This window comes from Budorcas taxicolor, chromosome 9 (assembly GCF_023091745.1).
Source record: "Budorcas taxicolor isolate Tak-1 chromosome 9, Takin1.1, whole genome shotgun sequence".
Classification (NCBI taxonomy): domain Eukaryota; kingdom Metazoa; phylum Chordata; class Mammalia; order Artiodactyla; family Bovidae; genus Budorcas; species Budorcas taxicolor.
In genome coordinates this window covers 50,813,813-50,837,583 of record NC_068918.1, presented here as the reverse complement: position 1 = coordinate 50,837,583, position 23,771 = coordinate 50,813,813, and the positions used below count along the sequence as shown (strand labels likewise).

The 23,771-nt window shown below is 38.5% G+C and overlaps 1 non-coding gene across 1 annotated transcript; it reads left to right on the top strand.

Moving 5' to 3' along the window:
• Positions 1–23,366: 23,366 nt before the first annotated feature.
• Positions 23,367–23,438, top strand: TRNAS-GGA (transfer RNA serine (anticodon GGA)). The gene has a single exon. It is a non-coding gene; the product is annotated as a tRNA-Ser (tRNA).
• Positions 23,439–23,771: the final 333 nt, after the last annotated feature.

Here is a 23,771-nt window from a genome sequence, read left to right as displayed (position 1 = left end):
GGATAATGAGAAAATAATATAGTCTTCCCATGGGTCAGTATTTTCAGATTTACTTCTTGGTCAATAAATTACATGAGTTCCATCTTCTTTATTGAGTAAAACAATGGCAGTGGGCTATAGAATTGAAATAAAGGCTAAAATAAATTTGGGGTAAATGACCTGGGAAGTATACCAGAAGCCACAGTCAGTGATATACCATTCTCTAGGCAGAAGCATAAAATAAGCTCAGTATACGTGTGAGGCAAAGAATAATAGAGACTTAAGATAAAGACCATGAATCTTGAGAACATTGTATAAAAGAAATCAGAGGCACAAAAGAGAAATTATAGGAATCAGAAGGCAAGGCAACACTTTTAAATGAAAGAGCCTCAGATAATACAAATACAGTCTTCCAAAAGCAGAAATCAGAATTAGCATCAAGCTATTTTTGGCCCAGTTTAATCAGTAACATAGAATTAACTCACAAATTATTTTTTAATGAGTACATTGCATGACTGTATCTCTTGTTCTCAAAGGAATCTTACTCTCTAGCAGTTCAGAGCAGTGGTCTCAGCTTTCCACCATGATTTATGATGTAGTAAATCATACTGGACTTGGCAAGTTACTGGACTGTTTCATTGATGGCTGTGAATTTACAAAAGATTAAACTGAGCTCTTCCCAATTAAGTTAACAAGAAAAGATAAAGTACATTTTAAAAGTTACAGTATCTTTTCTGTACAATTTTGAAACTTGGTAACCTCTCTGTATTTATCTTTCAAAAAACCTGGATGGTAAATGGGGAAAGTATTATTTTTTTTAATGTAACAGTTGGGAAGAGGTAACCGGATGTTTCATGGAAGTTTCAAAAATCAGAAAGTTAATTTGAGAAAGATCAATACTAACACTCATTTATTTCCAGATTCAGAGTATGTTCTTTCTCCCATATTTAATCCTAAAAGGAAAAATAATCATCTTAGAGATTTCTTTCTTTCAGCAGAGGAAAAAAGATTTAAGAGTAGTTGGCTAAAATCCAACTCTGTCTGCATACAAGGAATACCAAATAAGAAAGAAAGACAGCATATTGTAGAATAACAAAAGCTTCATAAGGAAGTACTGAAAAAAAAAAGAATGATTAAAATCTTAATATTAGATTACATTGAATTTAGGAGGAATAGCTTTAAACAACACGAAGGGTATTTTATAGGAGTGAATCCACAATGAAGATCTATGTACCAATAACCTAGTATCAACATTAATAAAATACAAGTTTAAAACATTTGTGGATATGGGAGACAATAGTAAAGCGAATAAGATTGGTCCAATGAACAGATAGTAAACAGTAAATTTTGGGAAAAAAACATACATTTTTAAAGTGTCCAGGGAATGTCAATAAAAATTGAAATGTTGCCTGATTCAATAAATTTTGAAAAGTAGTAATCATTTACCTAATTCTGGCATTATCAAAGACAAGACATTCCATAAGCCTTGCACTAATACAAAACACTCAGATAGTGAATAAATGATAACAAACGTAATTTAAAATGTATTGCTAAACTCACATGGAAATTGTGAAAAATCTTTGAAAACCAGAAATATTGAAGAAAATCTGAAACTGTACATTTAGACAAATACTGATGCAGAAGCTGGTACAGGTTTTCACTCCTGGGTTAAATTTTAAAATCCCCTGGGTGAAAACCAGAATTGAGGAGGTTAGTAGCTGCTTAGAGTGAAAAAGGACTAAAGCTAGGGTGGTCAGTCAAGGCGGTAGGGTCAGGGAGATGAGTTCACCTGAGGCACATTTATAGAGTTAGGACACATAAAGTATGTATAATGCTATGGAAGTATGGGCAGCAAAATGTGTGCCAGCCTATGAAGATAACTGATTAAGAAACCTGTTTGTCTATATTCCTGTTTGTGCAAGTTAAGGATTTGAATTTATCATACCTCATAGACAGAAGAGACCATAGTTAGAGCAATTAGAAAAGATAGGCTAAGTGTGATAGCATCCCAGACACCAAAAAGAAGCAAATGTGAAATTCCTGGGAGAAATATATCCTTCACACCCCTCAGGAATCATGTAGATTAAATTTAGCCAAATATAAATTTGCAATAAAAAAATTATCAACTGCATAGGAAAATAATTTACTCACAGATTCAATAGAAAAAGAAAAAACAGATGTGGCTTTACAGAGACTATGAATATTTGAATATTTAGAAACAGATAATAAAATAGTTATATATAAAATATTTTAAAGAGATAAAGGGTAATTTTGAAATACAAAGCCAGAAGTAAATTATTATCTAACATGATCAGGTAAATTTATAATCATCAAAATTGAAATAAAATGGATGTTTATCAATAGATTAGAGGAAGCTGAGGAAAGAATTAGAAATCAGATAGATGGGGGAAGAAGTATACAGAATCTAACACAGAGAAATAAGAAAGTGGAAAATGTGAAAGAGAAGTTTTCAAAGGGGAGGATTTATGGTTTAACTTATATCTAATTGGACTTCCTAAACAAGAAAATAGAGAGAATGGGTACAAATAAATATTTGAAGAGATAATGTCTAGTAAGAGATGTAAGTCTATTTATATAAGAAGCACATTGTATACCAGGCAGAATAAATAAAAAGAAATTTCATCTAGATCACTACAGTGTAACTGCAGAAAAATGAAGACAAACAGAAGATATTAAAAACAAGTGGAGAAAAAAGAACTCTCCTACAAAGCAATGACAGAATTAATGCAAATTTCTTAACAGCAAAAGTGGAGGTAAAAGAAAATGAGATAATTTATAAAAATGCTTAGAGAAAACAACTGTGAGCTGGGAATTTTATATAAAGGAAAATATCTTTCAAGACTAAAGGTAAAGATGTTTTTAGATTAGCAAAAGAAACTTGGTAAAACAACAACAAATAATAATAGTAATAAAATCAGAAATAAATGTAAGGAATTAAAAGAAAATAATAGCACTAGCAAGGGATATATAAAGTAGTGAACAATAATAGCTTCTAATCCAGGTGTGGGGTTTGAATCAGCTTTCAGTACTTTAACCTAGCTAGTGATTTTTAGAAGATGAATAAAGATATACATTAATTATAGACTTTTTTATTCTAAATATTATCATAAAATATCAAGAACAACTAATAAAAATATAAATGATACATACAAATTCCAAATTAACACAGGGGGAAAATGAAATAAGAAAAACCTAAAAAGCAGACAATCCAAAAGAAGAAAGAACCCACAAAAAAAGCATGACAAATGAAAAATTGTATGATAGCAGAAAAAAATCCAAATATATAGATGTATAGGATTAAACTGACTAATCAGATAAAATTGTCAGATAGCATATAAAAGAGTCAAACTATATACTGTTTATGAGCGATTTCATAAAAGATTACAAGAAGGTGAAGGTAAAAGAAGGAAACGGTGTAAACCAAGCAAATGCTAACCAAGAGAAAGCTGAAACATCTAAACTACCACTAGAAAAAGCAGATAAAAGCATATATAAAGATCAAAGTAATACATGGGAATAAGCAGGATCACCACATAATGATAAAAGATTTGATTTACCAAGGAGATGCTAAAAATTTACCTAGTGATATTTCACCTGATGAAAGAGTCTCTAAACACAAAAGGCAAAAGTTGACAAATTCACTGTTATAGAAGGGGATTTCAAAAAACATCTCTTTGGAATCAATAGGTAAAAAATAATAAAAATATAAGGTATTTGAACAACTGAATTAGTAAGATGGATCTAATGAAATTGCAATTATATTGTATGTATTTTTCTCCAGCAAGCATGAAACCTTTGTTTAAAAAACATAATTAGGCAATAAAGCAAATTTTAGCACATCTCAAATAAGGTATCACATAGATTACATTATTTGATCAGAATGCAATTAAAAATCAGTAAAAAAGGGATACTCATAAACAACTCTACTCTTACAAAAATGAATAAACTGTTCTTTAATAAAAGTTATCCAAATAAGAAATAAAATACAAAAATCCACAATATTTTAAACTGAATGTTAATTTAAACATTTTATTTTATAATGTTCGATAATCTGAAAATGTGTTTCAAGGAATATTTATAACTTAAATGCTTATATTAGTAAACTTCCCACCAAAAAAAAAAAAAAAAAAAACAGCTAAAAGCTAATGAGCTAAGTTGCCAATGTTAGAAGGTAAAAATAAATTTCAGAATAAGCTTAGACAAAGTAGAATGGGAAAAATAATAGAAATTGGGTAAAAAAAATGAATTGGAAAACAAAGGTACTATTGAGCAAAACAAGAGAGTCAAAATTGGTCATTTGAAAAGACTAATGAGTAAGGTACAAAAATCTTTTGCAAGATTAACCTAGATAAAATAAATGAGAGAGAGAGAGAGAGATAAGGAAGACACATATACATGGAATAAAACAGAAAAGCAGCTACAACAGAGATAAGGAGATAATGCTGTGCTTAGTCACTCAGTCATGTGCGACTCTGTGACCCAGTGGACTACAGCATGCCAGGCTCCTCTATCCATGGGGCTTCTCCAGGCAAGAATACTGGAATGGGCTGCCATGCCCTCCTCCAGGGGATATTCCCAACCCAAGGATTGAACCCAGGTCTCCCACATTGCAGGTGGATTCTTTACCAGCTGAGCTACCAGGGAAACCCAAGGAGACAATATTGGAATATCTTTGTAAGGAATGATGCTAAAGCTGAAACCCCAGTACTTTGGCTACCTCATGCGAAGAGTTGACTCATTGGAAAAGACTCTGCTGCTGGGAGGGATTGGGGGCAGGAGGAGAAGGGGATGACGGAGGATGAGATGGCTGGATGGCATCACTGACTGGATGGACGTGAGTCTGAGTGAACTCCGGGAGTTGGTGATGGACAGGGAGGCCTGGCGTGCTGCGATTCATGGGGTCACAAAGAGTCAGACACGACTGAGCGACTGAACTGAACTGAAACACGATTTTATTATTTTCAATAAATCTGAAAACAAAGTTAATGGAAAATTTCCCAGGAAAATATAAACATATATTATAAACTGACATCAGATGAAAAAGTAAGCTTTAAACAGTCCTTATTGTCATTGAGATTTTTACATTATTATTTTAGCCATTTTCCACAAAGAAAACATTAGGTCCAGATGGTTTTCTAGGTGAATTCTACCAGGGGCTCCAGTAAATGCTTTATCCTTTCAGTTAAGATTTCTGGAAGCTACAATGGAGTATCAAGAACAAACTCACAAAACCTCATCTTGAAATATCTCACTTCCTAATTGGATCAAGGATATCTGCCCCAAGTCTAACTGCCGGACAAAAGAAATTTGCATCTTCCCTAGGGAATGAAACATCCTCAGATTTTCTCCAATTTTTCATTCACTATGTCCAACATTTAAGAAAAACGGATCAGGCTTGTCAGGATATAGAATCAAATTAATGAATACCAAGACAAAACACAGACAACAAGAACAAACATGTTGAGACATGAAACAGATGTCAGGGTTATCAAAACAGAATTTTAAAAATGTTTAAAAAGGTAGGTCATAAGACAATTTTATTATTTGTGAATAGTTTGTTTCCTCCTTTTTAATTCTTATATAGTTAATTTCTTGTTTTCATCAGTGCTTTGCAAATACTTTCCCCACAGTCTTATATATTCACACTTTTAGGAATATTTTCTTATTAATTGTTTTCTTTTATGGATCATGCTTTTGGTTTCATATATAAGACCACTTTGCCTAACTCCAGGTCATATTTGTCTCATGTTTTTATCTAAGCTTTTTATAGTCTTACATTATCCACTTAGGCCTCTGATCCAATTGGAGTTAATTTTTATTTGAAATGTGAGGTTTAGGTCAAAACTCATTCTTCTGCATGTGAATATATAAATATTCTGACACAATTTGTTGAAAAGATAGCACTACCCTGTATTACATCACAATATATTAATATTTTAATTAACTCTTCCCATGTCTGTCTTCCCATTGAACTGTGTATTTCTTCTTCACTGAGTCTTCAAGTCATCTTTGTATCTAGGAAGCTTAAAACCTTGCAAGTAATGTTCAATAAATATTAGTTTGACTTATAAATAATAAAACAATGAATTCAGATTTTTTTTTGTGCATGGTAAAAGCTTTTAGCAATGTATGTAATGGAGATGTCTTTTTGTTTGTTTACTTTCTTTCATCCCCTTCTTAGAGAGCATAGCCCACTCGTAGCACTGATAAGGGGGCAACGTCCTGTGACTTTGGCCTAAATGATTGGACCAGAGGCAGAAACCTAAACTGGGCCAACCAGATTTTCAGTCCCCCAAATTCAAACAGGGATATGGATTGAACAATTCAGATTGCTCTCCATTCTGGGTCTGCAATACTACGTAAGCTCAAGGGCTGGAGCCGCAGTGTTGAGGCAGCAGTGCTTTACTAAGTAGAGGTGAAGAAGAAAAGGAACAGGTGTTTGAAAAGCAAAAGTGAAAACTAAAACAGAGGAGTAGATGTCTGACTTTGGACTTCTCCCCAGGTTAGGCTGAGAGTTTTGAGAATCCCCATGTTTTAAGCTAACTTCGTTGAGGGTTTGTCTCCTTGCAATTAAACTGTCTAACCAAAACAAGGTAGTAGGAACAGTGCAATAAAGAATATAAAATTAAAAAAAAAAATAACCGAGAGGGTGAGAAGACTCTATAAATTCTTGGAATTCTCAAATTATATATAAAGACTTAGTATATGTAAGGTTTTGTTAAGGGTGGTTATAACATTCATATAGCTAACATTGATACATGCAGCCATGTATGCTTAATTTAAATAACTTCAGCCCCATTGGGAGTAAAGGAGTGGTCCTCCTTTTGAAATAGTCTCTGCTTTTCTGAAGATTCATTCAGAGTCAGTCCCAAGTACTGTGTGCCAGTGATAAAAACAGATGACCAGTCTGTCCTTCATAAGCTTAGAGACTAGCAGGAGAGGTGCGAATTAAGAAATAAATATAGCAAACTACACTAGTCAACCAGAGAAGGAAATGGCAACCCGCTCCATTATTCTTGCCTGGGAAATCTCATGGACACGGGAACCTGGTGGGCTATAGTCCATGAGGTCTCAAATAGTCAGACATGACTGAGCAACTAAACACAGCACATACTAGCCCACACAAAAAGCCTGCAAGAGTTGTGAGTACTCATAGCATTGGAAGACTCCTGAGGTTTGGTGTAGTCACAGAAAACTTCAAAAGGATTTGGGATTTGCAGTTGAAGGTATGTATGGGTAGAGAAGAAAATGGAGATATGAAAAATAGAAGAGCTTACTTTACATCATTGATGACAGAAATGTAAATATTGTTTTAGCTAGTTTTGCAGAGTTTGGGCCCTCTTTCAAAGTTGCTTACAGCTTACCCATACCTTTTTCACTTGGAATGGGTGAGGGCAATATGAGTAGAAAGAAGTCAATTTAGTCTAGAAAATGTTCTCAGAGCTGTAGCTCTCAAAACTACAACTTTTTTAGGACGCATAAGAGCAAAGAAAATATGTTACTGCCAGGGCCTGAGGAAGAAGCTGTTCCATGGTGTATTGACAGTAATTTAATCAAAAAGGTTATCTTCTGGACTAGCACTCAAATTTCCTTAGTCTCTCTTGATGATCAAGGGCATTCTTTGTTAAGTTTAATGTGTTGGCCCTCAAAATTGCCTAGTGTGCAAGGAAGCTGTCAATCATAGACTTTAAAAAGTGTACAGCAGAAGAGTTCTAAAGGGAAATCAAATTACGGTCCATTTGGAAACACCACAATCAAGTGGCACCAGCAAAATGAAGAGGTTCATTGACTATTCAAATTGGTATATAAGAATTGTGTGTTTTTGTTGCTAATCAAAGATAAAGCTGGCCTTTGAGCGGCCTATGTGGAGCCTGAGACCACCCAGGCTTTAGCTAATGTTAGTGTTTACATGACATGTTGGAAACAAACTGGGCAATTACAAAGGCCCAGTCTAACTAGATCCTAACAGGCAAAACGCCCTCTGATCCAAATGTTAATAGCTTTGACCTTCATTGGTTTTTAATCTCATCCTGTCTGGCAGAGTAAATGAACTCTAGGTTACACAGTACAGAAGAGTCCTTTTTGTTTTTCATTCTGTTTTTTATTTTTTTTTTCTGATATTGCTGGGGAAAATGAAAGTCTGTCTTTTTTTTAGCTGGGTCTATCACTGAGTGTATGTACGGAAAGGCTGCTGATTGACGGTGCTTCAACAAAGGCAGATTCAGTTTGCAGCTGATAAGGAGCAAAGTCATCCATGCCGTGTTTACAAAGTAGGCGAGGAGAGTGAAAAATTAGTGATAAAAGAGCTAATCTTATTGTTTCGCTGGATGAGAGAATGGCACTTTTGTGCTTGCTTTAAGAGGAGCTGGCATGTTTTCCCTCCTTCCCTGACTATGCTTTGGCAGCAGAACAATTTCCAGACTCCCTAAAGTGTTATAGATTATAAAGGACACAGTAATGTTGGAAGGGTTTCCTAACATTGAGTAGGGTACAGACTGTGCTAGCTGTTTATTCTACGTACCCATGACCCACACTGCATAAACTTCTATTTTCTCCGTTTGGTGTTTCTAAAGCAAAAGATAAATATTTGGGCTGTCAGACAAATTCATTAGTGTTTAATTTTGTAGCATATTTAACTGCTTGGTTGTGCTAAGAATAAAGTTTGGAATCCCTTCACCACTGGGTGTAGTTTCTGGCAGTGGTAACCAGGCCTCTTTTTGAGTATCAGGTCCTGCAGCTGAAGGAAAGGATCAGGGAAAGGGATGTGCTTTGTTTTTGTGGTTCATGACTACTTAGTCATAAGCCTCACTGAGGTGCTGCTGCTGCTGCTGCTGCTAAGTCGCTTCAGTCGTGTCCGACTCTGTGCGACCCCATAAATGGCAGCCCACCAGGCTCCCCCAACCCTGGGATTCTCCAGGCAAGAACACTGGAGTGGGTTGCCATTTCCTTCTCCAATGCATGAAAGTGAAAAGTGAAAGTGAAGTCGCTCAGTCGTGTCCGACTCATAGCGACCCCGTAGACTGTAGCCCACCAGGCTCCTCCGTCCATGGGATTTTTCAGGCATGAGGTGAGGGGCACAGAAGTGTATAGTAGCTCTAGGTGTGTGCATGCTCAGTGGCTCAGCCATGTCCTAGTCTTTGTGAAGGTATGGTAGCCCACCAGGCTCCTCTGTTCATGGGATTTCCTAGGCAAAAATACTGGAGTGGGTTGCCATTTCCTTCTCCAAGCTCTAAGGTGCAAATGCAATTAAAAAAAATTGGTGTCTCTGCCTTTAAAGTATTTCTGATCTTAACTTCATCATCTACTCAGTTTTTATAAAGGAAAGGTTGCAGATGATGTTTTTGGTCAGAGATGTCTCTCAGGCTTTACAGTTTCTCATTATGTTGTTTTCTGCATTTAGCGTGACCTGCAAAGGCCCCTAACAATGGCAACCATGTGTCTGTTCCAGGTCATCTGAATTATTCACTCATTTATTCTTTCAACGTGATGTTCATTCAAGCCCACCATGGCCCAGGGCCTGGTGCTCCTGAAGGGTGCATGTGAGTGTGCTCAGTCACTTCAGTCATGTCCGACTCTTTTTGACCCTATGGACTGTAGCCTGCCAGGCTCCTCTGTCCATGGAATTCTCCAGGCAAGAATACTTTAGTGGGTTGCCATGTCCTCTTCCAGGGATCTTCCCAACCCAGGTATTGAACCCATGTCTCCTGGATCTCCTGCATTGCAGGCAGATTCTTTACCCACCGAGCCACCTGGGAAGTCCTACCTCCAGGAGTTTCCAGTATTGTAGGGAGGACACAGAAGGAGACAGATAATTATAATACAATATGCTAAATTTCATAATAGAGATGCTTACAGAGTACAGGAGAAGTACTCTTCCTTTGAGCAGTGGAAGAAAGTAGATGACAGTTAATTGTGCCTTAAGAGTATATTGGATTAAGTTACAAGATGACCAGCATTCAGAATGACCAGAGCTCTGCTTCTCAAGCTGTTGTACAAGTTTTGTGCCAGAGATAGATAAGAGCATGAAATATATAATTTTATCCTCTCAGAGTTTATTATTTACTCATTTGGCAAATATTTATTGAACACCTAATCTGTGCTAGCCACTCTAACAGACACTAGGGATAGAGAAACAAGTGAGACAATCTTAAAACTCATCATGGACTGTCAATTCTGGGGAAATACATCTCAAAACAAATATTAATATGAATAGAAGTATGGATTTATGAATAGAAGTATGGATTTATGCAATTGAACATGAGTAGAAGTATGGATTGAATAGAAGTATGGATTTATGCAATTGAACATGAATATTTCACACAAACTTTGCACTTGCAAGAGCAGCTCTTGCTAATTCCTCTAGACCCTGGAAGAGTATGTTCATTTTAATGCTAGAGTCAGGGATACTGTGTTCAAAGACTTTGAGGAGTGCTAGCAGGGTATGCATGAAGAACTGAGAGGGACATGGGATTGGAGAGGTAAGTAGGCACAAAGCAGCTATAAGTTTGCATTTTATTTTAAAGAAAATAGAGTGCTTATAAAGAGGATTTGAAGAAGGAATGGCATAATTAGTTTAGGGTTTTAGATGGATCACTCTGATGAAAAGTACCTATAAGTACATCTGAGATCATGCTTTAAAAATATGGTCCCTATACCTGTTTTTCATTTTCCCAGCCTATATTGAATCATTCCATGGTTTCCATGAATGTCCAAACAGCTAAACCTAAGGACCTGAAATGAACAACCTGCAAACAGTGCGTATGCAAGAGAACTTGCCTTTGTGGATTTTCTCTTAAAGATGAGGTCACCAAGAACACAAATTGAATCTAAAAGTAGGAACCACCTTTATTCATATTTTGAATTGATTTAGCTTTTTTATTTAAAGGATCTCAAGTAATTTCACATATACTAGGTGGGTTATTTTTCAGAGAGAGATTGGTTGCAGGTAGGTGACACCCTTTCAAACTAGCTCAAGCTGCCAGAGTGAAATATATTGAATGGTTACCAGGGTGAACAAGGTAGCCAGACCTTAGGAGGCCTATGGCTGGGGCATGGAATGAGAACAAGTCTAAGAGCAATGGACTTCTACCTCTCTGAGTCTCTTTGATACATGTTGTATATTTGGCCTAATTCTTTGTTTCCTCTGCAAGATGTTTTTTCCTTGTTGGTTAATTTTTTTTAATGAGCATGCATATAAAATGTCCACACCATTATGCCCTTTTAGTCTAAGCATCGCCAGATACTAGACATATCAATTTTTCAGGAGAGAGAATTGGATCAGCCAATTTGAATATGGTGCCCACTCCTGGTAAAACCAGTTAGGCCTGGGAGGCCGTCCTGTAAATCACTGCCCTTTCTTCAAGGCTATGGGAGCAGGCCCTGGATTCTCAGGGGGTGAAAATAAATTCCTTTAAAAGAGGAGTTGCGGCAGGGGGCAATGATTAGATTGCACCCTCTAATCAACCTCTACCAAGTTCCACAATGAAAGCCTGGCAAATCCTCAATATCAGTGAAGATGTATATTTCCACAGGAGGAAAGCCACTCTTTCCTTTCTTATATCTCCTTTCTCACCTTGGTATCGTGTAAAGAATGCTGTTGCTGTTTAGTGTCTAAGTCACATCTGCGTCTTTGTGACCCCATGGACTGTAGCCTGCCAGGTTCCTCTGTCTGTGGGATTTCCCAGGCAAGAATACCAGATTGGGTTGCTATTTCCTTCTCCAGGGTATCTTCCCAACCCAGGGACTGTACCTGTATCTCCTGCATTGGCAGGCAGATTCTTTATCATTGAGCCACCTTGGAAGCCATCTCATAAACAACAGATTTGTGTCTTAGCCATTATTCTTCAGGTACTAGAAACTGAGCTTATATTGCTAAAAGGCATCATATTGCCTGATTCACCTGAAATATTCAGCTAATAAATTGGTTTCAAGCATAGCTAGATTTAGCTTATCTGTAATCTAATAAGAATCTGTTTATGTCCCTCTTTGGGCTCTGCTTTCCTTGATGAAGGCTTCATTCTCAGATGGGATCAATATCATGTGGTGGTAAAGATGACCCCCTACAATCTCTTCACTGTCATTTTGCTTAAAATGTTGGTGGATTTTAAGAGAATATTGCTACTTCTGCTCCAAAACAATTTAAGCTCGAAAATTAAAATGCAAGCCTAAAATTGAATTTGATGTTTTATTCTCATTTTCTAGCTACTGTGTTGGATTTGGGGGAAAACAGTAATTTTTGACCTGAATTTTCTAAAAGTTCATTGCATCATATGTGAACACTATAATTAGTACTACAACAATGTAGGAAATATAAATTCTGAGGTTGAAATAGTAGAATCCAAGATACCATGGTATCTGACAATAGCTGCAAAGACATTAGCATGATGCAGCTTTATTTATGTCCAGTATGCTAACGCTAAGTCACGTCAGTCGTGTCCGACTCTGTACGACCCCATAGACGGCAGCCCACCAGGCTCCTGTCCCTGGGATTCTCCAGGCAAGCATACTGAAGTGGGTTGCCATTTCCTTCTCCAGTGCATGAAAGTGAAAAGTGAAGGTGAAGTTGCTCAGTCCTGTCCAACTCTTCGTGACCCCATGGACTGCAGCCTACCAGGCTCCTCCGTCATGGGATTTCCCAGGCAAGAGCACTGGAGTGGGTTGCCATTGCCTTCTCCAGTATAAACCACAGCAAAACTGGTTTTTTATTGTTTCTTTTTTTTTTTTAAATGTACTTCTTTGATATGTCTTTTGCTAAATCCTGAGGTATGAAAATACCTATTTGGCAATTTTCAGAAGTTTTTAAGTGTAATATTTCATATCTGTGTACCTGCACTGGGATTTGTACTCTCTACTTGTTGCTTAGAAAGATTGCCTAGTACCATGAGAACTGAATTGGAGGATGGTGGTGTTTATAAGTGAGGGGCATTTAGGTGGTGAAGTTAGAATTGGCAGTTGTGTAATTTAGAGGTGACAAAAGCCTGAACCAGATCATTGTTACGGAAGTAGAAAGACAGGAAAGATATGAGAAATATATTCATGTGAAAACTAGTTTTCGTACATGTTTGTCCAGTGCTCTTCTTGACAATTGCTTCTTACTTTTATTGTTAGCAAAACAGTACAGCTTTATCTAAGTGGGCTAGCTAATAATTCCATACAATTGGTTTTAGGAATTATTTGAATAAGAGAATTCCTATTAGCATTATTTTGTTGAAGGAAATAAAAGGATGGATGTAGTGGGAGCAGGAGTGATTTATACCTGATAGGAAGCAGGGTAGTGGAGCATAGTTTAAGTCAGAGATGCTCTGGGCTAATGATGCTAGGAGGATGTGAACCATTGAGAAGCCTGGTTCTGAAAGGAAAGAGGAGACTCACTTCTGCTAGCAATTGACTGCTCAGGCTCTGTTGGGGTTCTCTCTCATGCTGTGGCCTCAGGAATGTGAACCCTTTGTTTTCCTTTACCTTTCTAGGTTAGCAAATGATCACACAGCTACATGCTCTTAGGCTGGTTTTCTTTAGCACAGTCAAAACCACATAAAGATAAATCTGCAAATTACATAAGGAATAGGTAAATACTATATTATAAAACCTGGTCTTATTTTACTCTGGGGACTCTTCTTACTGATCTGTCTAAGACTGTGCTATTTTGATCCAAACTTCTTAGTTTATTGTCTGGTTTTACGTATTCTGAAATCATCTTACTTTTCTATTTACCTGTCCTATTCTTCCAGCTAAAAAAACTTGATTGTCTTCTAATTTAAAAATTTCAAGGTTTTATGTCTTCTAGGAAGTAGAGGATATTTTACTAGCAAATGTGTGTTAGTTGAATAAGGCTACATTTAGCCAAGTTGTTACATCAGACAAGGTGTGGTGTATAATCCATCACAACAGTGCCTATACAGATTCATGATAAAGGAATAGGTGGAGAGGGGTGTGGGGCTAGAAACTGCTAAACAATGTTTATATTGCTCTAGTACTTTTATTCTTTTTTCCTTTTTTTTTTTAATAAAAAAGTTTTCTTTTCCTTCTTCTTGTTGTCCTAATAGAGGAAGATGCACAAAATGTTGGGAAAAGATGAGAAGCTGGACCAGGCAAGAGGCAGAACATAAGCTTAAAAAAAAGTCCCCTTATTATTCAATGTTCATTCAGAAACTCTGAATTCATTTAGATTAATAAATGCCTTGTCTGGGATACAACTAACTACTTATAGGTAAATAACATTGACCATTCATGTAATCTTTGTGTTGATTACTTAATCTTATTTAATTTTGTTGGTGAAAGAGGCATTATTCAGTTGGTTTACTTTTGCCCCAGCAGGCAGAACTAGCAGCAGGCAGAACTGTAATAAAGGGAAAGGATTTTCTAAGATGGGGAGTTGTGGGATGGTGAGTTTCCAGTTTTTTTTTTTTTTTTTTTTTGGTGTTTACTCAGGGTTGAGCGAAGAGTGTACTATGTGAAATCCAATGTTAATAAAGAAGTATGTAAACCAGAGTCCATTCATTCAAAGCAAAATTAAACATCCTAGGAAACTTATGCAAGAAGAGAATGTATTGAAAGGATCTGAGCAAGCTAGGAGTTGGCTAAGATAGTCTAATGAGCCAGGTTTAGAACAGAGAAAATCCAGTCAACTCTAAAAGATCTAGTTAACATATCCACTCCACAATCAGGTCATCACTAAAATGAGTGAATTCTTGTTTTATTTAAATATTAATACTTAATGAGTATCTACAACAGCTAGGAACTGGGACACTACAGAGAATGACCAAGACCCTGGTCTTGCAGAGCTTATGTATTATTGGGGGGAACAGACACCACACTAGCAAGCAAATGAGCGACACCTGCAGTAGGGATAGGATCTGGGAACAATAATGAAAGCAGAAATGACAGGAAACATAGTAAAGGAACAGAATAACGGGGAAAGTTCTAGAGACCTGGGTGACAAGAGCCATGTGATGCCCTGAAGCAAGAGTCCAGCGGAGGGAGGTAAAGCCTGCTGGAAATGTTGTAGCAGGAAGGAGTGGGGTCAGAACAGAGTGAGCGAAGGGGAGGGAGGTGGTAAAATAAAGGAACGCCAATTGATCCTCGGACCTTAGTCTCTCCCCATAAACTGTAAAGTCTCTGAAGAGAGAATTAGATCAACGGAGATTTAAAAAAATGTGCACTTACTTCTTGGCTGAGTAGGAAGAGAAGAGGCACGAGCTGGTAGGAGGACCTCCTTTCTGGAGATCTTTTCAGATTCTTGAGAGAGGAATCGGGGCAGCTGTGCTGTATCTGAGGCAGCACTATTAGAATTTGAGGCGCAGGACCTGACCAAATGTGGAATGGTACATGAAGCTTGCAGCAGCCATCAGAATGCAATCGAGTGCTACCGTGCCATCTATGATGAGGGGGAAAAAAAACCCCCCAAAAAAGAGCTACTACCCAGACATCACTGGATCATTTTTCCAACAGGGCAGATAGAATTGAATCCAGCAAGGAAGTAGAACTTCTGCTATCAGTGTTATCCGTGTTAGGTGTGAGTGAAATTGCAGCTTGCCCTCCATCTCCTACTGTTGCTGATTCTTCAGCTCTACCATCTCCCACCATCTCTTCCTCCCCCAGTCAGTATCTCTTCTCACCTGTTCAGTCGATGCCAGCCCCTGTAAGCCAGCTATTGTACTGTACTACTGTATGTTTCAAGGTACTGTACTGTAAGGTTAAAAATGTTTTCTTTATTTTTGTGTGTGTGTGTTTTTATGTATTACTTGTGTGAAAAGTATTATAAGCCTATTAAAGCTGATTGTGTTAGTTGGATACTAAGCTGACTTTGTTGGACTTATGGACAAATCGGACTTAACAAATTAGCTCTTGGAATGGAACTTGTTCGTATATAGGGGACTTGTTGTACTTAGTCTCCACTATTTATTATAGTCTTGCTACTGGGTAAATTTCTCACTATAGGTTATACCATAGGCTGCTGGCCAACCCATGCACTGTAACCTTGGTTCAAGTGATAACCTTGATACCTAGGAAATTATTTACTGATGCTTTCTTCAGAAGGAATTGGTGAGCATGCTAGGTGATCACGGTTTCTTGGACAGTTTTTCTAGTGCAAAACCAATACTAATCTCAACATAGAGAATGCCTGCTGTGTGACAGGCATTTAAAGTACATTATTTCTGGCTCTGAGAACAACCTTACTCTATAAGTATTATTATTTCTAACTTTTTACTTCCCATATCATACAACTGTCAATGGATAAGCTAGAATATAGATTCAAAGTCTATATTTTCTGTGATGACATTAATTGTTCTCTTAGTATATAGACCTCTGAGGAAGCGAAATGCTTTTTGCAAAGAAACGGTGACAGTATAGAAGGTCCATATTCTACAAAAAAGTTCAAATGAAAACAATTTTCTATGAACCATAGGCTTCCTTGGCGGCTCAGTGGTAAAGAATCTGCCTGCTAATGCAGGAGATGTGTGTTTGATCCCTGTTTTGGGAAGATTCCCTGGAGTATGAAATGGCAACCCTCTCTGGTATTCTTGCCTGGAAAATCCCATGGACAGAGAAGCCTGGTGGGCTATAGTTCACGGGGTTGCAGAAGAGTTGGGCATGATTTAGTAACGAAATAACAACCACAACAACACAGACTTGAATGCATTTATTAATCAATTAATCCATACATGGTTTTGAATTGATACTGTATACAAAAGATATACAAGAGACTAAAGACATAAAATGATGAGTAGAAATAATCTTGCCAGATGCAAATCCAAATATTGTCATGTAAAATAGTTACTAATTGTGCTATTTTGCATTCAGAATGTCTGAATCTAACTATGAAAATCTGGCAAATGCCTTTGCAATGTGCAAGATAGAGAATTGCTTAATAATGAAGGAACAACAGTGAAAGGAATCTTACAGGAAAAGAATGTTCAAGTAAAATAGTCCATGTAAATCTTGAAATAATAAGGGAAAAAGATAGCAATGTTTTTTTCCTGGAGCTCATGTAAAACCACTGTCCCAGAACAGTTTCTCAATGGTAACAGGATTTTTTCTGCAAAACCAAGTGAATATGTGCTAAGAAATAACACTCTCCTTTAAAACAATGCCATTTATTTATGAAAGAATTGTCATTGAGAACAAACACTTAAAATGCCAAAAATTACAGACGCTCTGTCTTTTTCTGGCGTTTCTTTCATTCTTTTTCTCCTTGTCAAAAGCAAGAAAGATGATACTAACAGGAGACAGTGGTTGTACCCGAATCATAAATAGGTGTGAATTCACAGGCACACAATTGAAGGGTCCTGCTTCAGTTGATCGGTGAGACTTCACTGTGCTCTCCATGGTCAGTGAAGAGAAATCAAGAGAAATGAAAACGAGGAGCTGGTGCCCCCTGAATGAGTTGTGGTGTTGTAATAAGTTTTCAAAATAACTTGCTTTTTAAGATTGTAAAGGCAATTACTTCATCTACATGGGAAAAATGGCCCATGGTGGGTATAATTGGAAGCAGTTGGGAGAAAGGGTTGTTTGTAAATCCATAGGTGCTACCAGGTAGCTTATTGGTAAATTCTGACGCAACTTTAAGTGCATCAGTGTTGACCATGGCCTGCCTCAGGTCTCTCACCTTTTTTCTCCACAAATGAAACCTACATTATCTCTTAGCCTGTGGCTTCTGGGAGGTTATGAAATGTTTAATCAGAGATTACCTTTTCTACTTTCACATTCTTAGGCCACTTATACTGCAGCTGCCTTTATAGATATAGGCAACACTATAAATATGTCTTCCAGGTATCAATTTAAAGACATAATGAAACATGAATCACCAGCAAATTCACATCTGAAATTTCTAGGTTTCACCTTTCCTTGACGGGCTAAGATAACATTTACTGAGAGTAAAAATAATAGTCACAGCTAAAAGAAATCCCATTAGAAACAGAAGTCTTGGGAGAAGGATCGTAACTTCAGTGAACTTTATATGTTTCTTTTAGCACATGAATCAAACACTGAAGATGTGTATTGATTTTGTATTGAAATACCATAGGTTTTCCTTATTCTTTCTTTCTCAGGAATGCTGTCACCTACATATCTTGTAGGGGCTGCCATTCAGTTAACAAGAGGCTACTGTGAGCATAAGATGAAGAAGAAAGATTCCATGAATATAGGGAAAGTAATCCACGGCACTCTGGCTCATGCCATCTTGAGGTCATAGTAGATAAGTAAATGAAAGATCTGGGTGGTTTTGTTGGGGAAGTTGGCTAAAGATGATGGAAACCTTGATTAGCCTGAACTGAGGATAGAGGGAGAGCTTTGTCTTTCTCTCACTCTCTCCATCTTAGGCAGAAAAGACTCACTTTTGTGTTTAAAGATTATGAAGAGAATCTGGACCTGGTAATCTTTTGAATGGTGACATGCAGCTGGGATTAAGATGCTGGAGGCTTCCTTTTTAAGACCTATGGGGGAGGTTCAGCAGGAGGGCACATCAGAAAGGCAGCTCATGCCTAACTGCCAAACATTTGAGGTCTTCAGTTAATGCTTTGCTAGAGGAGCTAGGGCTTTCTGATTAACTTTTTAAAAGAAGTGTTAGAAATGCTTTTCAACACATAAATTATGACACTAACTACAGCATAAAGAAATCTCGTATGTCTTCCGAGTGGGAGCTTAGTATCCTCTAAATCCCCAGTGATGATGTGCAGGATGGATTTCAAAATTAAGAAAATAATCTCCTAAAGCAAAGTGCCTTCATCATGTCCATAGAGTGTGTTCCTAGAACTAACAACGTACCTGCTGTTTTTATTTTTTTTGAAACCAAATAATTAGGTGCACTGGAAAAAATTTCTTTTGAGAATATTATTTGGTCTTTTCTACTTTTAATTAAGTTAATGGGGAGATAATTACAAAACCTTACCCACTCTACCTTGTCTTAATCTCTCTCCTTATTTTTATGCAGGTAAATTCTGAGTGCATCTTTGATAAAGACACAGAGTGTCCCAGAAACCTTGGCCAGTCCAGTCATGTCACTGAATGCTATGACTGCTTAATTACTGTTCATTACATAGAGCACAGGGTTCTGGATGATGAGCCATGGTACAACAGAAAACCGCCAGAGAAACTGAAATAGAGATATTTACCACTCACAGGTCCTGGAGGAAGTACCCAAAGGGCCACGGGGGAGTCAAGGCTGTGTAGGCAGAGAGACAGGCAGTGTCTAGGGGACATGCCTTTATTAGGGTCTGAGGGTGGAGTGCTATGAGGTTCCTGTGCTAAACTCAGATTGGTCAATTCACACCAAAAAGGGCAGGGTTTTGGTAGACTAGACTCCCATGGCGTGCGCCTGAGGAGAAAGGGAAGGCTCTAAGAAGTAGGGGGGACCATTGATTACAAGGGCTGTTGGGGAAGTCATACTGGGAACTTTTATTTCCTTATGAATCTGTGGGCTGTTATTCAGGTCTCTCACATGAGGGAGCTAGTGTCGGTTTAAGGCTCCTGGAGGCTGCTTGGCCACACAAAATAGATACAGCAAGAGCACTGAACAACTCGGCTGAAGTCTTGGCATTGTGTGTTAGCGATTGCTTTGGCCTGAGGGCAGCCCAGCCCAACTCGAAAAGTTCTGAATTCAGGAGCTGCTCTATCAAGGCCATGAGCTCCAAAGCAGAGAGATGCAGCCTAATTAGCTCTTCCGATGGCCTCTCGAACAAAACGTCAGTTCAGAAACCCGAAGTGCTTGCTAATGACAAGTGCAAAACTGTCCTAAAAAACTCGAAAAGTGGTGTTTGTTATCTATTTCAAGAACTGGAGATGAAGATCTTAATGATACAGGAAATGCTCTTCAAAGGCCAAGAAGTCTTAGTGCAAGGTAAGAGGATCAATCAGTCTTAAATACGAGTTTACTAAGAGTAAGAGACGGATGCTGCCAGCATGGATATGTGTTTCAGAAGGCATGAATAAAACCCAGAAATAGTGTTAATTTTACTTTGAAGTATATAATGAAACCCCTCAAGTACTCAGACTTCAACACCCCTTTCCCAAAATGACCGAAATTTCCATTTTTGAGCGTTTATCATTCCGCCTTTTTCCGTTCTCCGCGTCTTAACAGAATTTTAAAAGAGCAGCTAATAAATGAAGTATACTTCAGTTTCACGTAATGGGTTGGATCAGAAGGGAACTGATAAGATGATATTGGAAAAGCAGGTGGGGGGTCGAAAAGCCTCACAAGTGCTAAGCTGTGCGGGTTCAATTGATTCCTGGTGTGCAGGCTGCAGTCCCTGGGTTATTCCAGAAAATGAAAGGAGAACGTCCCTGCTCTATTACAACTGAGGCTCTTCTCCAGGGACTGGTTACCAGCAGGGCCAGAGGTGATGAAAGGGGAGATAAGGCCAATTAAGAATTCAGACTGGGGAAGCTGGAAACAGAAACCATGGGGAGAATTCCAAAAACGAAGGCGGGAAATGAGACTTCGGGTCACTGTAGGAATTGAAGGTGGAATACAAATATGAGCTTTAAACCCGCTCTAGAGAAACTCATTTTAGTGGAAGGCAGGATCAAAGGAGGCTGAAGCTTTGCAGTGCGGTTTCTAAAGGCAAGGCACAGGGGCAGAATACCTGAGTAGAAACTTATCAGTAAAACCTAGCTGGTGTTTATCATCCTTTCTGTGCTCTTGGCATACTTTGGGATACTAGAAATGTTGGTGGCATGCATGAAGGAATTGAAAAGCTCAAAACAAAACAGAGAAGCAAGTCAGCAATAATTTCAACACAATCACTGCTACAGTTTAATGATAATGGCACAGTGTCTATAATAGCTCCCCAGGGACAGAAAGCTGGGGCTGGGGAGTGGTAATGAGGTGATGAGCCAGAGGGAGGCCTGGATTCTTGGCTCCAGGATCTTGGGCCCATTCCTTAAGGACTGCATCTATAAAATGGGGAAGAAGAGTAGGACCTTTCTCATGGGGTGTTGCTGCTGCTGCTGCTAAGTCGCTTCAGTTGTGTCTGACCCTGTGTGACCCCATGGACGGCAGCCCACCAGGCTCCACTGTCCCTGGGATTCTCCAGGCAAGAACACTGGAGTGGGTTGCCATTTCCTTCTCCAATGAATGAAAGTGAAAAGTGAAAGTGAAGTCACTTCAGTTGTGTCCGACTCTCAGTGACCCCATGGACTGCAGCCCACCAGGCTCCTCTGTCCATGGGATTTTCCAGGCAAGAGTATTGGAGTGGGGTGCCATTGCCTTCTCTGCATGGGGTGTTAAGAAGATTAAATAAAACAGCAGTGGAGAAGTCACAGCCCCTGGCTCTTATGAATGCTCACTACTATCCTGTCCCCTTGCTCCTCAGGCCCTGGCACAGTCCAGTGTCCTGACAGCACTTTCTTCTGCTCCAGAGGCCAACTTCTGATCTGCTTCAGTGAACATGAACTCTTTTGGAGGCAAAAGCCTGGTGTTTCTTACCTCATTCACAGTGAGTTGCAGTAGTTCTGCTCTTACCAAACCACATGACCTGCTCACCAAAATGTCCTGTCCACTAGCCATTGTAGTCAGAGTATATGTACCAGCCTAGCAAAGACCAGTTTCATACACTGATCAAAATTTGGGGGCACACCTGAGAAACACTCATAGCATATTAGGGTGCCTGAGATAGCCATTCAAGAATGAACTTCGTAGGGAGAGGATAGAAGGTTTGTTTTCCTCCTAAATCAAGGCTCCTCTTCTCCCCTACACAGTGGGACAAGAAGAGTTAGCTGCTCAGTTGTGTCCAACTCTTTACAAGCCGTGGACTGTAGCCCACCAGTCTACTCTGTCATGGGATTCTCCAGGCAAGAACACTGCAGTGGGTTGCATTCCCTTCTCCAGGGGATCTCCCTGACCCAGGGATCAAACCCAGGTCTTCTGCATTGCAGGCAGATTCTTTACTGTCTGAGCCACCTGTCTCCATGCTGAACACTGCCCAGCACCAAGAAAGTGTTTCATATATATCATCTTATTTTTCCTTTCTTGAAAGCAACCCCTTGAAGAAGGTAATATTTTAAAAATTATTTTATAGATAAGACACTAAAGCTTAGAAAGATTAAGTAACATCAAATGTAGGCCTTTATGACTTCAAAGCTTACACTTCAGATGCATTTCTCTCTCTCTCTTTTTTTTTTTTTTTGTGATGCTAAAACTACTGGTCCTGGGACAGTTTGAGAAATTTTGCTGTAACATCTCCTCAAACCATAGTTGAGTTGCTCTAAAACCCACAAAAAGTGCATATGTACACCTCTAAAATGTAAACATAACACTTTGAAGGGAAATTGCAAATAACTCTTCACCAGGAAAACATTGATGACTCCAGTCTTAAGTTATATACAGGTGCTACTGAGTTTGGCCTGCTTGGTGCGTTGCAGGCCCATCATTGGTAGATGAGATATTGAGCCGACTTTATTCAGAAAGCTCGGAATCTGAGAAGATGGCAGACTAGAGTCCTGGAGTGCCATCTTCTCAGGGTCTGGATGCTGGTTTGTTTTATAGAACAGAGACGGGGAGAAGGTGAGGCAGTAAAACGGTCCTAAGTCTTGCAAAATATTTCCTGGTTTGGCCAGCCTCGGGGAGTGGATCTGTTAATTTCTTCTTTCCTGCGGCCATTCACAGGTGGAGAGGGACAGGGTGTTTCCCTGTGAGCTGAACAAAGGCGCTTTAGTTTAACATTCTGGCAGATGGTCAGGGTTCCCTGAAGTGGGCCATTTTGTATGTTTATATCTATATATAGTGTCTTTTTAGTGATTGTAGTAACTGAAGCAATGGAAAACAAAGGTTAAAGTAAAAGAAACAGATCCAACAGGGAGTCAGATTTTGTTCTTCCCTGTTACACACGTAAAACCACTCCTGTGTTAGATGAGTTCGCCAGTGGCTGAAGGTATTTTGTGGTGAACTTTGTATTTCTCGTTGTTCCCATGGCACATAACTTTGGTCCTACATTGTCTAACTCTGTGATTTATTGCTGTCATTTCAAATAAAATATTTCTATGCATAGCAAAACAAAGCAAGAAATGAAGGCTTGAAAATGGCCGTGGTTTATCAATGGTAATGCCATTGGTCTAACATTTGTTTGTTTCTGAGGTTTTGAAAATTGCTTTAGAAAGCCTTGGGGCAGAAAGCTTCACTTAATTAAAATATTTTAAATCAAACCACAGGAACTTCAGTTCATAAAGCCTCAGGGTATAGCTGGCAATTGTAAGAAACTCAAATGGAATAGGGTAGATGAATATAATAATATAGGATATAATGTTTTATTATTTCTATTTGCTATGTTGAAATAATTAGGCAACAGAAAATCTTGGTTAACTATTGGTATTCTGAGGATATTCATTAATTGCCACATAACTGGTTTAGTGTTTTCTAAAGAATATTCAGGGCTTCCCTGGTGGCTTAGAGGTTAAAGCATCTGCCTGGAATGTGGGAGACCCAGGTTCGATCCCTGGGTGGGGAAGATCCCCTGGAGAAGGAAATGGTGACCCACTCCAGTACTCTTGCCTGGAGAATTCCATGGAGGGAGGAGCCTGGTGGGCTACAGTCCATGGGGTCGCAGACTCAGACATGACTGAGCAACTTCACACCATCACACATGCCAAAGAGTATTCGTGGAGCATTGGGATAATGTTTCCAGGTTGCTTTTTGAAGAAAGGACTTCCTTTTAAAGTAACTTTAGAAAGTACTGCACCACTCGCTTGAAAGTAGACATTGTCCATTTGTATAGAAAAGGCTCTTGTGTAGTTGCTAAGTCATGTCCTACTCTTTGCGACCCCAGGGACTGTAGCCTTCT